A 16,496-nucleotide genomic window follows, 5' to 3' on the forward strand; every position below is an offset into this window, starting at 1 on the left:
TCAAAAGCGCCTTTGGTTTTAGCTTCTACCGTTGAATCCCGCCTTTCTAAAGGGGGAAACAACCTGTTTTAATTTCAAACCTCGTCACCGTCTTTCCATACCTTCAGAGAATTTGAGGATTAACATCAAGGGGTCTGGTACGTCATAGTTCTGTGAAGCCTCTGGTTATAACTCTTATATAAAGTCAGGTAAGACTCATGTACAAAGAGGTGTATGGGTCGTAAAATATTCACATCCTCTTTTATAAAAGTTCTGTTAATCGCTCCACAACCCTGCTTTGACTTCATTATTAGTGAACAAAATGGTGAACCCTATGCGCTTTACAATCCACTTAAAGTTTGTTTTAAAAATTCTTTCCCCGATCGGTTGGGGTTAATTTTGAGGCACGCGAACTCGCTGAAAACATAGCTTTAAAGGCCTTGGCTACCTCACCATCGTCTTTGTCTTTTAGGCATAAGCCAGGCATATTTTTGGATAAATGTCTATCACTGTTAAGATGTACTTGCAAGCCGCTGTTGTGTTTGGAAGAACCGGTGCATATCCACCAAAAATCTGCCTGCCACCCGTGGCCATGCCACATTGAAACGATAGTCCTTGTTTCTTTAAAAAGTATTCGAGCTGTTTGTGTAAAGTGTAAGCATCCTGGTCTGAAAGCAAGCTGTTACCTGTCTTCTATTTAAAGTTTTACATGCTTCTGGCCACTTGAAAAAAGAGGGGTTCATCCGCCAAGATCCAACTTCCCTGGGATTGTAATATATTATTTCTTTAACAGAGCCGTCGGTGTAGACATGACTGTTACCGGTACCATCAGTCTTTTACTACCACAAGTATGAAAGGGGGCATCTCATATTGACAAGCATTTAAATACATTTTTATTAATGCCTGGTTAACGTAATCTTATAACAGCCGTCTGTAAAATGGACGCCAATAACCTCTACCATAAAAGGGAGTCTGAGCGTTTATTCTTCTTCTATCTATCTTTAGAATCTGTCTCTCGGATAGCAGTAAAACAAGCTGACGTGCAAGTCTTAAAAGGCCTCTAAAAGGCATGCGTCGACTCCTGAAAAGATTTTTCAGAAAAAGAAACAGAGTAAGTACCCACTGCTGGGTTTTTTTTTTAATTTAACACAAACCCCCGGTTCCCTAACTTCATTACGCCACAACTCACCCCACGGCTTTCTTAATCGTTCATTTAACCCGAGCGCATCGTTTCCCGTTTCTTGTCCGCCGGTGACATCTCAAGCGGCGATCTGAGGGGGTGACAAGAGAGGCCATCAAGCTCTTTGGGTGCCTCACGAGGTTTTGGGGTCGGTTCCGACGTATCCATCAATGGTGGCCAAGGGTTCCTCTTGGTCGTTCCTCCTCCTCCTCAAACTGTCGCTGGTGTAGGTCCTCGCCACAATAAGTATGGTGCTGGGTTCCAAAACTAAAGTCGAAGTTCCACGGGGGTGGTAGAGGAGTGCACATGTTCCCTCTAGCCAGCGCTTTTTTTTCCACGCTTTTTCTAAAACACGTTGTCCTTGGTAAGAAAAGCTCTCTGTCTAGGCGCTGGGATTTATGGCCGGTATTGGCGGAGGGTCCTTGGGAGGAGTTCTTAGAGGGGTCACCGCCGATTGGTCAAACCCCTCTCGGGGTGTCCTTTTGGGGGAGCACCCCCTCCTGAATAGGTAGAGGGTGGTGGAGGGTCTTTAGAGGGGTCAAATGACCCACTTTTAAACGGGGTACCACGCCCCTGGAAAGTCGCCCTATTGGTTCAAATCTCTGATGGGGGTGGTCCTTTTGTGGGAGAAACCCTGCCTGATGTCAAGGGTGGAGGCGGAGTTCTGTATAGGGGTCACATGACCCAATCTTTGCTTCCGGTCAGGTGGCCATCTTGACCCCGGAAGTCGCCCTGATTGGTCAAATCTTCCTCTCGGGGTGGGCTTTTTGGATGGGAAAACCCTTCCTGATTGGTAGAGGGTGTTGGGAGGAGTTCTTAGAGGAGTCACATGACGCCACTTTGCTTCGGCTGTGGCCATCCTGACGAAAGTTTTGCCCTGATTGGTCAATCTTCTATCGGGGGTGGGCCTTTTGGGGGAAACCCTCCTGATTGGTAGAGGGTGGAGGGAGGAGTTCTTAGAGGGGTCACATGACCCACTTTGCTTCCGGTCAGGTGGCCATCTTGACCCCGGAAGTCGCCCTGATTGGTCAAATCTCCTCTCGGGGTGGGGCTTTTGGAAGGAAACCCCTCCTGATTGGTAGAGGGTGGTGGGAGGAGTTCTTAGAGGGGTCACATGACCCACTTTGCTTCCGGTCAGGTGGCCATCTTGACCCCGGAAGTAATACCCCCACAGGTTGGGACTTCCGGTGACAGCTGGGAGGGACTATAGGGGTCAAGGGGCGTGGTTAGGGCGTGATTAGGGTTTGATTGATGGTAGGGTCCTTATACTACTCACCGAAGAGCTCACAAACTAAAGATACAAAGAAACACCAGAAAACAGCTAGAAGGAATTGGCATAACACATATTTGTCAAAGAAAAAAATCAAGTCTATTTTAAGTGGGGCTTATATCCCAGCCTATTAAGTTTGCCTGACACACCTCATTGGAGAACCCTGTTTTTCAGTTTATGACTTTGCCAAACTAATGGTTGAGGGTGACATTTTACCTGCTTGCTGTCTGCCTCAGGCTGAATGTTCTGGAAAATTTCAGCCAAAACAGTTCAACCATTTCTGAGAAAGAGGCTACGGAAATTCATTGTTTTGCCCTTGTTAAAAAATTCTGGTGAGCTTTCCTTTGAGAGGGTCTAATACCTCCATGTTTTGAAGCAGGCACTTGAGGAAGAGTTGCCTCTGCATCAGGGATATGCTTCTTGTCAGAGGCAAAATCTGGTCTAGTTACAAGCCTTTGAAAAACCAGTTGCACATTCTCGGTAGAAATTTGCTAGCCCTCACCTATATTCCCTGAAGATTCCATATGCACTGGGCATGTTCCAGCCACAGCTGAGAATGCTCATCCTTGCAGTTGCAGTTCGTAGCTGTTCCAGGCTATGTCAGGTCTGGGCACCGCAAATGAGCACAGGAAGCCTGTCTGCTGTGCTCTCAGTGCTTCCCCTGAGGAAGTCAAGGAACGAGAAGGAGGGAAGTTGCCCGATACAAATGCAGACTGGCAAGAGCCAGACTTGGCGCAGGCAACTTTAATTCTGCCATTTCCTAACTTGAGTTTTTGTCTTGCAACCCTAATAATGTTTTTAGCAGTTTTTTGCATGCAACATACATTTTAGGGGAAATCTGAATACAACTTCAATTATGGAGTAGCTATCAGAGCATCCATCTGTTTTAAATAAAGCATTTAAATTATTCCCCAATGACTCCTCACGCTTGCCACCAGCCAGCAAGTTTTCCCATAAGCTTCATGCTAATGGTGGATCTTCAGGTGGTACAAGAAGGTAGAGTGGACAAAGTATCTTACAGATGTGCTTTGGAAGGGTGTTCCATGCACAAGGAACAGCGAAGTATTAGCATCATTGTGACATTAAAAATGTACTTGAATACAGCATTATATTCCATATTTACTTTTAGAGGCTGCCAGAGAAGTCTATTAATGGTGGGGATTTTAATTCGCTCCTACCTACAGTGCTGTGAAACAACCATTATAGTACAGTGGTAAAAATTTGGCTAAAATAAAAAAGGCTGATGTATATTCATCTTACTTCAAGTTAATAACAAATAAACCATGCTAAGAAGCCATGTTGTCAATACATGTACCCAGCATACATTGGGAAAGCCATGCCATATGTCAGACATGCTAACTACAACAAGGCCCTTGTTAAACTAGGAAAATGAGAAGTGCTTTAGCAAATGTGCTAGCAAACACATTAGTTAGCATGTTGTTAAATGCTACTTAGCTCCTAGTGTCAATTAATACAGTGGTATTTTAAAAATTGTTAATGTTCATAGTCAACTCAGGGGAAGGAAAATTACAATTTAAAGGCCTGGACGGAGAAAGACATTACAGATAAGACAAGAATGTGGGTTTCGCTGTTTGAATGTGCATGCTTCATGGAAAAGGTGAGTTTTGCGCAGTTTCTTGAAGGAGAGAGTTAAGTGTGTATTAGGGGGAGGTTATTGCAGACAGTAGGGCCTTGTATGCACAAAAAACAAGGGGGTGTTCTTAACTCGTTAACTAACATGAGGTAAAATTTTAGTGAAGCTGAGGTACTTTGAAATGAGTTAGCAGGTCAAGGTATACCTTAGATTCCCCTTTAGTCTTTACCTGGACCTGCTAATATGTGAAAGCTACAAAATTCCTTGTCTTCAAAATGATTACCACAAAGGAAAGAACAATTTTTCTCAGTGAAGACAGATCCAAAGAGGCCAGTAAGGAAGAGAGGGTGGAGATGGGAATGGGAAGAGAGCAGTGATGTGACCAGGAAGGTAAGGAGTGAAGCAGAGTTGAAAGAAATGAAGGAAAAGAGATCATAGACAAGTCACATACTTTATAACCTTATTAGCCTTTATTACGTTATATGGTAAAAGAAATGGAGAACTCACTGTTTGTTAGACAAAGTATCTGAAACCTCTTGACTTGTATTTTTGATTCTCTTGCTTCAGGACCAAAGCAAATTGCTTTTTGAAGTCAGAAAGGAATATTTCTTCACCCTCAACCACTGCAGTAAAATATTTCACATTTGCCTGGTTGCATTTTGGCTTTTTTTTTTCTTTTTTAAACTACTTCAGCCATTGTCCACTGACAGGAATACCACCAATTTGATAAGCCATTTGGTGAGTTGCAGTTCACGTAGTCCTAAACATTTTATATCATCTTATAAAAAAAAGTTTCAGACAGTATTGATTTTGACATAACAGGAATCTTTAAAAAGCTGAATCAGTCTGAAAGATTCTACCCATTTTAACTAAATCTCTAACACATCCACATGAAAGAATAGAATGTGTTGAAGCTTTAAAAACAGTATCACTTTTTAGGTACACCTACTGTAATCTGACTTTCCCAGGCAGTTATTAACATTCAGACACAGAACAGGCAGAAAATTAAAAGGTTGTGTGGGTGCGGGTGGGGAGAGGAGGGAGTCAATAAAAATATTCAAAAGCAATTGCAAAAATGAAAGTGAAAATTGCTCCGTTTGCATGTAGCTCTTAAGATCTTAAGGAGCAGCAGCAATAGCAAAAACTTATTTAACAGAATTTTCCATATGGCTTCTCTTATTTTCTATAAATCAGCTCCTGAACTAAGTAGATAGGAAGTCAATGCTGATTGATTTCAATTGCAAAAGGAATTGCAGGTCTAAATTTGATCTAGAAAATTGCAGTTGTAATAGGGCACAGAACAGTCATTTAGTCCTTACCGCTAAATATTCTCATTGGTGTCAGTTTATTTCAGAATATAAATGGAATAGTATGCACAGTGGTTTACAATGGATATGAACAGAGGCCAAAGGAGTCATTTTTAATCGATTGTACCTTCTGTTAAGCAATGGGAGATATTGCTATTTTAGACCCAGTTTCAGGAAAGCATTCCTATTCAGGAAGGGTGTTTAAGCACATGTATAGCTCTATGCTTGCAAATAAGCGCTTTGAGTAGGGCTGGCCTTAAACATGTATTTAAGTGATTTCCTGAATTGGGGCCATAATTTGTTTCTTTGTTAAATTGATCGGCTATGTTATTTTAACCATGTTGTTACCAATAATTGCTAGAACTAAGTAAACAATAATTTGTTAAAGTTTCGTTTTGTTGAGACCACATACAGTATTTAACAGCTAAAACACCTTGAGTATACCAGTGGTTCAGGCCCCTAGAACTTGAGACTGAGGCCCAGGTTCAATTCCCTGCTCTGTCACAGACTTTCTTATGCAAACTTGGGCAAGTCACTTAGCCTTTCTGTGCCTCAAGTCCTCATCTGTAAAATGGGGATAATAGTACTTCACTAAACTCTTATGGGTATTGTGAGGATAAACACATTAAAGATTGTGAGATGTTCAGATACTTATGACCCCCATCACAGTACTAAATAAAATATATAGATTATGTCAATGCTGGATCATTGATTGTAACAGGTCTCTTCTGTACCACATACTTGGCTAATAGTTTATAACCAAGAGTATTTTTGCATAAATCATTTAAGTAATTTCAAAGACTGAACAGATTTTTTTTTTAAAAGTTATTTCCTGGGGGAAAAATAGAAAAATGGTTTACATTTGTTGAATATATTGTTCACTGACCATAGTTCAGCCAGCTGTATTACTGATTGTTTTATGGCTAACAAACCACATTAGCCTCTCAATAGTTCAGTTTCTCTGTTTGTAAAGTGGGACTAATAGTACTTCTGTCATTCAGTGATGAGAGACTCATTTTATTAATGTGTGTGATACACTTCCCTTGGATGGGAAGGTGCAAAATATTTTTATTGCTTTAGTTAAGCTATAGCCTCTACTACCTCAGATAGTTGTTCCCTCTGCTCCAGAGAAGGCCTGTAAAGACAGAATTGCAATGATTTAGAGACAAGAGAAACTAAAGGCTAGTTAAATGTCATTCATACGCCTTTGTTATCACAGACATTTGTATGCATGCACATATGCACAAAAGAGAATAGGCACTGAAAGAAGAATCAAGACAAAATGGGAGTGTCCTCAGAACCTCAAGGATGAAGGAACAGGGCTAATTTCTAAAAGAAAAATAAAAAATGAAGTGACAAGAAACCCTTGTGTAATTCCATTTATATGAAGAGTTTTACACCTGGGATAAATTTGTTCTTTGCAATGAAAGTTCCATATGAACCCATCCTCCCTAGCCCATCAGAAGACTAACGGTAAAGTCTTGGCTCTATTAAATAGAATGATAGATTTGCCACAGACTTAAGTCGAGCAGACTTTCGCCCCAAGTATAGGAGAACAGTATTAACTAAAAGAGGCAGACTCCTAGAGTAAAATCTTTTCTTCTACAATATTGATTTGAGTTCATTAATGAATTCCCTTTGCACTTGTTCAGGCCCATTTGTGATTCACTGGCAAAATAATCATGAAAACAAATTTCAAAGTCATGAGTACAAGTATTTGTAGAAACAATTTTAAAATTGTAGGCAAAAGTACTCATGTCAGACTTACCTAAGCATTCATCTAGTCAGAGAACAAAAAAAAGTGACTATTCAGAAGTCAGAGTAATGAAGCAGAATAGTTCAAATTTCAATTAGCAGCAATAAATCAATAGAGTAGAAAATGAACATGCAACCTTAACTATTTCACAGTGGCTGGCTGATTAAAACAGTTTGAGCTACCATCGTTCTGTTCATGCTATGAATTTGAAAGCTTTTAGTACAGTCCCAAAACTGCGCAACTCCCCTTCATTCTCTGATAATTTTGTGATGGAGTCAACAATGTGGATAATTGGACTTTAAAATCTTTGAGGTTCAGATTCATGAGTACCAGTGAAGATAGGTAAAAGGATTTCTATTTCACAATGGTGAGCACCCATGGTACCTGCTATCAGTTTTAAAAATGGTTAATATATTTAAAGCAACCATCCAAACGGTTGAACAGTTCACTTGTTCCTGAAGGTCTCATTGTGACATTTCATAAATTAACCATGATTTGATTTCAGGGGCCAGGAATGATTCCAGGTACTATATCAAGAATTCCTCTTGCAGGTTATACCTTTCAATCTGCACACTGAGGGAGTACTATAAGAAGCTTTGTCTTTTCAGAGTCTTGTATAGTGTGTGGTGAGGCATGAGCGTACAAATATAGAGTAAGTGCACTCATTGGTTAATTTCACAAAGGGAAAGGTAACCTGCAGTATCATAGATTACATACATATAATGCTATGAATGCTGCTGAGCATTAAAAAGTTGCCTATAAACAATCAAGTGTCAATTGAAGTAGAGTTGATTGAATTATCCATTAAGACATCAGACAACTCTAACTGTATTCTAACCTCTTCTCTTCATCTATTATCCATAATCAGGTCTTTTTATATGGAATTTGTTATTCTCAGAACTACTGCAAATAATTTGTGGAAAAAATATTGATCATGAATAGGTCACTACAACTAGTCACACTGTAAATAGTCTAATATAAAAATTAGACTAGACATGACATTATTTTTAATCCATGACTGAAATACTTGAATGTTTAAAACAGTAAAAATCCATTTTTCTTGTGTGATTTTTACTAATTTGTTTCTTGTTCATAAATTGTACAAATAAAAACAAGAGACTTTTCAAAGTAGTTATTGAAGCACTTCATATGTGAGTTCTTCCATGAATATTTATGCTTATTTGCCATGCTTTTGCTTGTACGTAAACATTTGCAAGCATTTGTGAATAAATACAAATAAAAACTGTTGTGAATAGAGCTGGCCAGAAAACAGAATTTCCATCTCATGGATAATGTCAAGCTTTCAAGGGGAAAATTCATAACAAATTGTAAAAAGACAAAGATTTTGTGGGTCAGAAATACCCAAACATTCCTTTTCACAAGTAAAACTGGCAAAAGCGTTCCACAGGGCAGCTGGAGTGCTATTTTTCTGATTGTCCTGATGGAAAGACAAAGTTTTTTGACAAAACTGAAATGAAAATTTTGATTTCGCAAAAAGGACATTTTCCATTGGAATATCATTTTTATGGAAAAATTCCTGACCAGTTGTAATTGTCGGCATCAGCGCAGCAGATCAGTGGATTTTAATCAGATACTTTGGCTTATTTATTCAGCTCCAAGTGGAGAAAAGAGTCAGGAAAAATATCTGAAGATTTATAACGCTACTGAATATCCTCTCAAGGGATAAGTTGGAAACCTTATGGCTTGGGAAGTGGAATTGGAATGAAAAAGCACAGCAGAATAAATAAGAAAAAAGTCACACTGTCATAAACAGATAGCTAAGGGTTAATGTTTCTTTTACCTGTAAAGGGTTAACAAAGGGAACCAAACACCTGACCAGAGGACCAATCAGGAAACCGGATTTTTAAAAGCTCAGGGAGGGAAATTGGTGTGTGTGTCTCTCTCTCTGTTGCTCTCGGCTTCTGAAGTGAACTGTCTCTCTCCAAGCTTTCTAATCTTCGTTTCCAAGCGTAAGTACAAAGGTAGAAGACAATAGGTTTTTATATTGTTTTTGTATTTACATGTGTGTATTTTGCTGGAATGTTTTAAATTGTAATTCTTTTTGGATAAGGCTGTTTATTCATTTTTTCTTTTAAGCAATTGACTCTATATATACAGAGACCATTTTTATGTCTTTTCTTTCTTTTTTTATAAAGCTTTCTTTTTAAGACCTGTTGGGATTTTTCTAGTTAGAACTCCCCAGGGAATTGTGGGGAAGAAGGAACAGGGGGAAGGGAAATCTCTTTGTGTCCAGATTGCAAAGCTTACCTTTGCAGGGACTCTGATTGAGGGTGAAAGAACTTGAATCTCTCTGTGTTTGCATTTCAAGGACTTGAAACAGGGGTTGATTTCCAGGGCCATTCAAGGAGGGGAAGCCTGGGAGGAAATTAAGAGGAGACAAGGGAGGGTTATTTCCCTTTGTTGTAGACTCAGGAATCTGAGTCTGGGGTCCCCCCAGAAGGTTTTGGGGGAGACCAGAGTTGCGCCAGACACTGGAATCTGGCTGGTGGCAGCGCTATCAGATCTAAGCTGGTAATTAAGCTTGGAGGTTTCATGCAGGCACCCACATTTTGGACGCTAAGGTTCAGAATTGGGACTTATGCTTATAATACACACGTATGGGGGTCTCAATATAATATAGTACAGCTTTTCCTGGTGCTTATTTCTATTACTCTATAAGAGAATGATAGGAAATAAAATATGTTGAAAGGTTAATTCTTCTTTGCAAGGACATAGTCGTTAATGTATCACAGCACAAGTCAGTGGGGAAGTTCTCAGATAGACAGTATGTAGTTCATTTATATTGGAACCTGAGTCACAAGAAAATTACAAGGGACAATGATAAAGTTTCAACAATTATTATTTGGAATCAGTGGAGATCAATGATAGACAAAATAGAGTTTGGACTATTTTCAGAACAAATTTGTGTTCTGCTTTTATAGATACTAATCACAGGGATAGAAAAGGCTGAAAAAATATATCAGTCAAGGATAGAAGTAAATAAAGGTTACAAATAGACAATTGGATATAGTCTCTGCTCATAAAATTCACAGCTTTGTCCAGAAAAACTATCAAATGGGGATCTATCTAACCCATGTCTCCGCTGCTGATTCCAATGAAGCATTTCAAACAAATCAGCCTCTCAAAAATGGCTCTGGGTTCCAATGCATTAAAAAAAAAATGCAGTGAATTTTCTACTGGATGAACTAAGGCCAACTTTCTCTTCAAAAAGTGTACCTTTGATCAACATTCAGAGGGTGGCCATTAATACTAGTATCAACTAATGACCTTGCTTGAAACATTACAAGTAATTCCTAATGAGATTTTAGACAATAAACACACTTAAAGTGGGGCACAGAGAAGGTATAGGTATATTGTTTCAAAATTCTCAGGTCCATTTCCAACAAAAAATAATGCAGTCCAGTACTTTGTTAGAACACAAGCTGTGATGTATTTAAACACAAAAACTATGTTTAATGGAATTCCTTGCATCTCTGTTTAGTATTTATGGCTTCTTGTTCAGGACTTTGGGAAAGGAGGGGCATAAGAGGACTCAAGGGAGAAGATGGGACTCTTCATGAATGGCAGGGTAACCACATTCCAGAGGCCAGTGCCCCAAAGCATGCTCTTCCAGACTCTTCCTCCAAGTCAAGAGCTAGTGGGTGGGCGGAACAAGAGGACTGAGGTCACCAGTGTGGATGCCTCATGCCTGGCAACATTCGCCTTAAGACTTTTTAGCCAGTGGTTGCACCAGTAATGTCATCCTTGAGGACTTTTGGCATCTGACCATGTAATAAAATAATCATTAATAAAAATTCTTAGGCTCTCTAGTTTTCAAAGTATCCGTGTGTTGACATCTGGCTTTTATGGTATAACTGTTGCTGGGTGGGGACTGATGGTAATACATTAATCAGCATCGATGGACTAACCACTGGGAACTATTTGGAGAAATTAAGTAGCTTGGTATTCCGTGATTCAGGAGTAATTGTGCTATATGCATCTGATTTCAGACATAGGAATGTCCCAGCCAAAAAGGGTGTTGATTTGAATGTATCCACTTATTGTATGCATCCTGGGACAAAAATGTATGACTCATGAATGCGTACAGTATTCTAATCTGGGCTGAGCTGTTGAGCCTGATGTTAGAGATTCGAAAACGTATTGCTTTTTGTGACTTAAAACATTAATACAGAGAATAACAGTATTGATTTGGAATTTTATGGACTTCCCTACAACCCATAAGTCACAGGTGGCCACTGTCCAGATATGATTTTAAACATGCTATGTCTACACTACAAGCTAAGAGTGCAATTTCCCTGCTTGTGTACACATACTCATGCTAGCTGTCCTCAAGCTAGTGCAAGTATAAACAACAGAGTAGCCACTGTAGCACAGGTAGTGGCAGTGGGGACACTGCTCAGCCATGCTGAGTATATACCCATTGGTTTCAGGTAGGTTTGTACTTGGCATGGCTGTGCCGTGCCTCTGCTGCTGCTACCTATGCTACCATGGCTACACTGCTATTTATACTCATCTTAGTTTGATGACAGCTAGCACAAGTATGTGTACATGAACAGGGGAATCACACCCCTAGGTTGTACTGTAGACATAGCCCTAGTGTGGGAGGTAGAGAGTACATTTACAGAGGGCAGAGTAAGCAAATCATGATGGCTGGTTCATACTCTCCTCATGGCTAATGATTTCCCACTGTCTGAGAATAGTTGATCCTGGACTTGTCAAATCATCCAGTGTGTGAATAGCTTAATGGGTCATTGTAACCATCTCTGGTCCATAACTATGTTCTGCCCCCTGTATTTTCCTTTCATGGTACACAGATGGCTCCACATAGGTGACAACTGGACCATGATAGCAAAGAACATAGTCTAAGCTTAATCATTTGCAAGAGAGAAGTGCTTTATGTGCTAAATGGTTGGTTGTGTAGGCAGAGTTTATTCTGTCCCTTCACCTCCCATCTGTTGAGTCTAAATCAGCAGACCTGTTCTAAGTGGTAAGTTGTCTGTTAAGTTGTCCTGATCATCTATACATGAACACCAGGTGGTGGGCAACAGGGCTGCATCAGTGCAGAGTTCTCTGTTCTGTGAATTTCTCCTTCCCACACTCTGATAGAGTTCACTTTGACAATTTTTAGGGTACAGCAGAAGCAGCATTTCTTCATTCTGACTTTTTCTTAACAGAGGGAATTTATCTGACCAATGAACAGGGTGGCAGAGATCTGAGGATTTGAATTATGCTGGTCATTGGCAACAAGTTTTCATTGTAATTTTTCTAATGCACCAGGATATAATACTATGTGCAACGTATATAATATTAAAAGGTTTATACCTACTGTATATTTTCTCCTAGTATCTGTTTCTGACTGTTGCATGTGAAACTCAGCATGGAGTATTTTTAATCATAAAAACCTGTAGGGATTAATGAAGACTTCTACCCCTTCATTGTTTTTAAAGTATTTATTATTTTTCAGGCTTCTGAGTATGGGTATTGTGTTTTGAGCGAAGTATTCAATCCATCAGAAGGATTAAACTAGATTCTCTTCAAGTGCTTATTGGATTTAGTCACTCCTATTCTATTCAATTGGTATTAGATGTCACAGGTTACTTATTGACTAGACAATTGGTCATGAAGCTTACATTAATGTTTTATATATTTTAATTACAAGAATTGTTTCAGAATTTCTATTGCATGGATGAACCTCCTCCTGCAATGCCACAGTTACCATGCCATGACACCACTAAATGATATTTTTAAATATATACTGTTTTAACTGATTTTTTAAAAAAGTATCCATATGAAAAGCAAAGTTTTCATACTCCCCAGAAAGAGTAGTACAATAGTATGGGAGTTATCGATCCATAGGTATGAATATCATCTATTTAAGGAAAAAGGAATATGGGAGAACCTGCTTCATGGAGCACAGTCAGCAATGGACATAAATACAAGCAAGAATTAAATTTAATGTATTTTCCAAGGCACACACTAATGTGGGATGGTCTATTTGTTATAGGTTAAGTTCCCCAGACCTGGGGACCAGATCACTAGAATACTACATTACAGAAGTTAGTAGGTACAGTGCTAGGCTGACATTAATTCAATAGATCACCAATATTTTATTTTGTTTTTTTCTCCTGTCATAGTTCCACATAAAGTCATTCTATAGTTGGGTATTATTTATTAATATTCTTTGGGAGAGATCTGCATTTGCTTCATTACTTAAATATAAGAGACACGTTGTGTTACAGAGGGATTTGCTTACTGATAATTTGACAGAGGTGTGGTGGTTTTCCTTTCAATATTCTGTTAAACCAGAACATGTGTAGGAGGCTGTCATTATGGATGTGGCACATCTGAAACACAGGATTTATGTTGTTGTAATAGCATGCCAACTTTTGATGAGTTACAGTAAGTATGCTCTGTACCACATCAAAAATATTTATCTTTTCTATGTCCAATATTAATATATTGTCATTTCTGATTCCGTTTTTCCTGTTTACACAACTGATATCCATATCTAATGGCTGTGTTATTTTGAAAACGTGTGAAGAGTGTTGAGACTGATAATGAGATTTTCATTTGATCTTTTTCAGGGCCTTATCACTTAATTTTTATATGAGAAAAACTCCATTGACAAGGGAAGTGTTTCCAGTTTAACCAATATAGGATCAGACCATCAGGTACTAAGAACTAGATATTGTTTAACGCCAACAACGTGAGTTGGACAGGACTTCACTCAGGATGAAGATACAAGGGGAAAAGCAGAGGTGATGTTATAGTAGGGGTCTCCTATGGACTACTAGATCATGCAGGAGGAGCTGGATAAGGCATTTCTAGAACAAACAGAAATATCCAAAAACACAAGACCTGGGAGTAATGGGGGATTTTCACTACCGAGACATCTGTTGGAAATGTAACATGGCAAAACACAAAATGTTCAGTAACTTCTTGAAGTATACTGGGGACAAGCTTTTGTTTCAGAAGGTGGAGGAAGTAATCAGGGGGATATCCATTTTAGATATCATTCTGACTAATGGGGAGAAATTGGTTATAGATCTGAAGCTTGAAGGCAATTGGTGTGAAAATGATTGTGGAATGACAGATTTCATTATTATAAAGGAAAGGAGGGAATGAGAGCAGTAGAATAAGGATAACAGACTTTAAAAAAAGCAGACTTTAGCAAATGCAGAACTAGTAGTTAAGGTCCCATGGAAAGAAAATCTATAGGAAAAAGGAGTTCAGGAGAGCTGGCAGTTCCCCAAACAGACAATATTAAAGGCACACCTGCAAGGGAAAGTTAGGAAGAACAGAAAGAGGCCAATATAGCTCCACCAGGAATTCTTTAGCGATCTGAAAGTCAAAAAGGAATCAAACAAAAACATGCAAACATGGACAAATTGCTAATGATGAATGCAAAAGAATAGCACAAGCACGCAGGGACACAATCAGAGAGGCTACAGCACAAAATGAGTTATACTTATCAAGGGATATAAAAGGCAATAAGGTTCTTCAGATTCATTAGGAGCGAGAAAAAGATGAAGGAAAGTATAGGCTGTCTACTTAGAGGGAAATGAGAACTAATAGTGGACATCAAGAAAGCAAAAGTGTTTAACCTTTGAAGTGAAGACTGAAGCAAAACAGGCATTAAAAATGACCAGATACTTAACACAATTAATATTAACAAGGAAGAGGAAGGAACATAAGCCAAAACCGGGAAAGAACATGTTAAAGAATATTTAGGTAAATTAGATATATTCAGGTAGTTGACAGGGCATGATGAAATGCATGCTAGGTTACTTATGGAACTAGTTCCAAATAAATCTTTGGGTTTCTGGAACTCTGAATAACTGGATCCAGTATTATTCAATATTTTCAATTATCTTTGAGAACTCATGGAGGATGGGTGAGGTCACAGAGGACTGAAAAAGGGCAAAGATAGGTACTAACTTTATAAAGAGGAACAAAGCAGACCTAATGAATTATAGACCCATCAACTTAACTAAAGATACTGGAACAAATTATTAAACAATAAATTTGTAAGCACCTAGAGGATCATAATAGCCAGCATTTATTTGTCAAGAACAAATCACATCAAACCAACCCAGTTTCCTTCTTTGACAGGATTATTGGCATAGTGGGTGGGGGCTGGAGGGGAAAGCTGTAGATATAATATATCTTGATTTTAGAAAGAATTGACACGTCCCCCATGACATAAGCAAGTGTGGGAAATGTGGTCTAGATGAAATTACTATAAGATGGTTGCAAAACAAGTTGAAAGACCATACTCAAAGAGTAGTTACCAATGGTTTGCTGTCAAACTGAATGGATATAGCAAATGGGGTCCCTCATGTGTCTGTTCTGGGTCCAGTACTATTCAGTATTTTAATTAATTACTTGGATAATGGAGTGGAGTGTATGCCTATAAAATGTGTGGATGACACCAAACTAGGACTCTAGAGGATAGAATTGGAATTCAAAGTGTCCTTGACAGATGGAAGAATTGGTCTGAAACCACCAAGATGAAATTCAATAACTACAAGCACAAAGTACTACACTTCAGAAGGAAAAATAAATGAACTACAAACGGGAGTAACTAGCAAGGAAATAGTACTTCTGAATAAGATCTGGAAGTTGTGGTGGATCACAAATTCAATATCAGTCAGTATCAGTTCAATATCAGTCAACAATGTGATGCAGTTGCAATAAATTGGGGTGAATTAAACAGAAGTGTCATATGAAAGACACTGGAGGTAACTATTCTGCTTTCCTGGCACTAGTGAGGTCTCAGTTGGAGTGCTGTGTCCAGTTTTGGGTGCCACACTTTAAGAAATATGTAGAAGAATTGGAGAGAGTTCAGACGAGAGCAACAAAAATGAAAAAAAAAAAAAAGATTTAGAAAACCTGACCCATGAGGAAAAGTTAAAAAACAGGCATGTTTAGCCTTAGAAAATAAAGACTGGGGCAGGGCAGGGCAGGGCAGGGCAGGGCAGGGGGGTAGGACAAGCAGGAATGGGCTTATTCTGCAGCTAGAGAGATTTAAAAAAAACTTTCCAACTATAAGGCTAGTTAAGATCAGTAATAAACTTCTAAGAGAAGCTGTGGAATCCCTATCATTGGAGGTTGTTAAGAACAGATTGGACAAACATCTGTCAGGTCTAGTCTAGGATTACTTGGCCCTGCCTCAGCACAGGTGGCTGAATTGAAGAACCTCTTGAGATCCCTTCTAGCCCTACATGTCTGTGATTCTTAACTTTACACATATAAATAGTCTGGTGGATTTTAATAGGATTATTCAAATAAGTAAAGTCAAGAACATCCATAGGTGTCTGTGTCTTAATTGTCTAGGTTTGGTGTATAAAATCCTCTCAAGGTTCCTTCCAGCTCTACATTACTATGAT

This window comes from Chelonoidis abingdonii, chromosome 6, assembly GCF_003597395.2.
Source record: "Chelonoidis abingdonii isolate Lonesome George chromosome 6, CheloAbing_2.0, whole genome shotgun sequence".
NCBI classification, from domain to species: domain Eukaryota; kingdom Metazoa; phylum Chordata; order Testudines; family Testudinidae; genus Chelonoidis; species Chelonoidis abingdonii.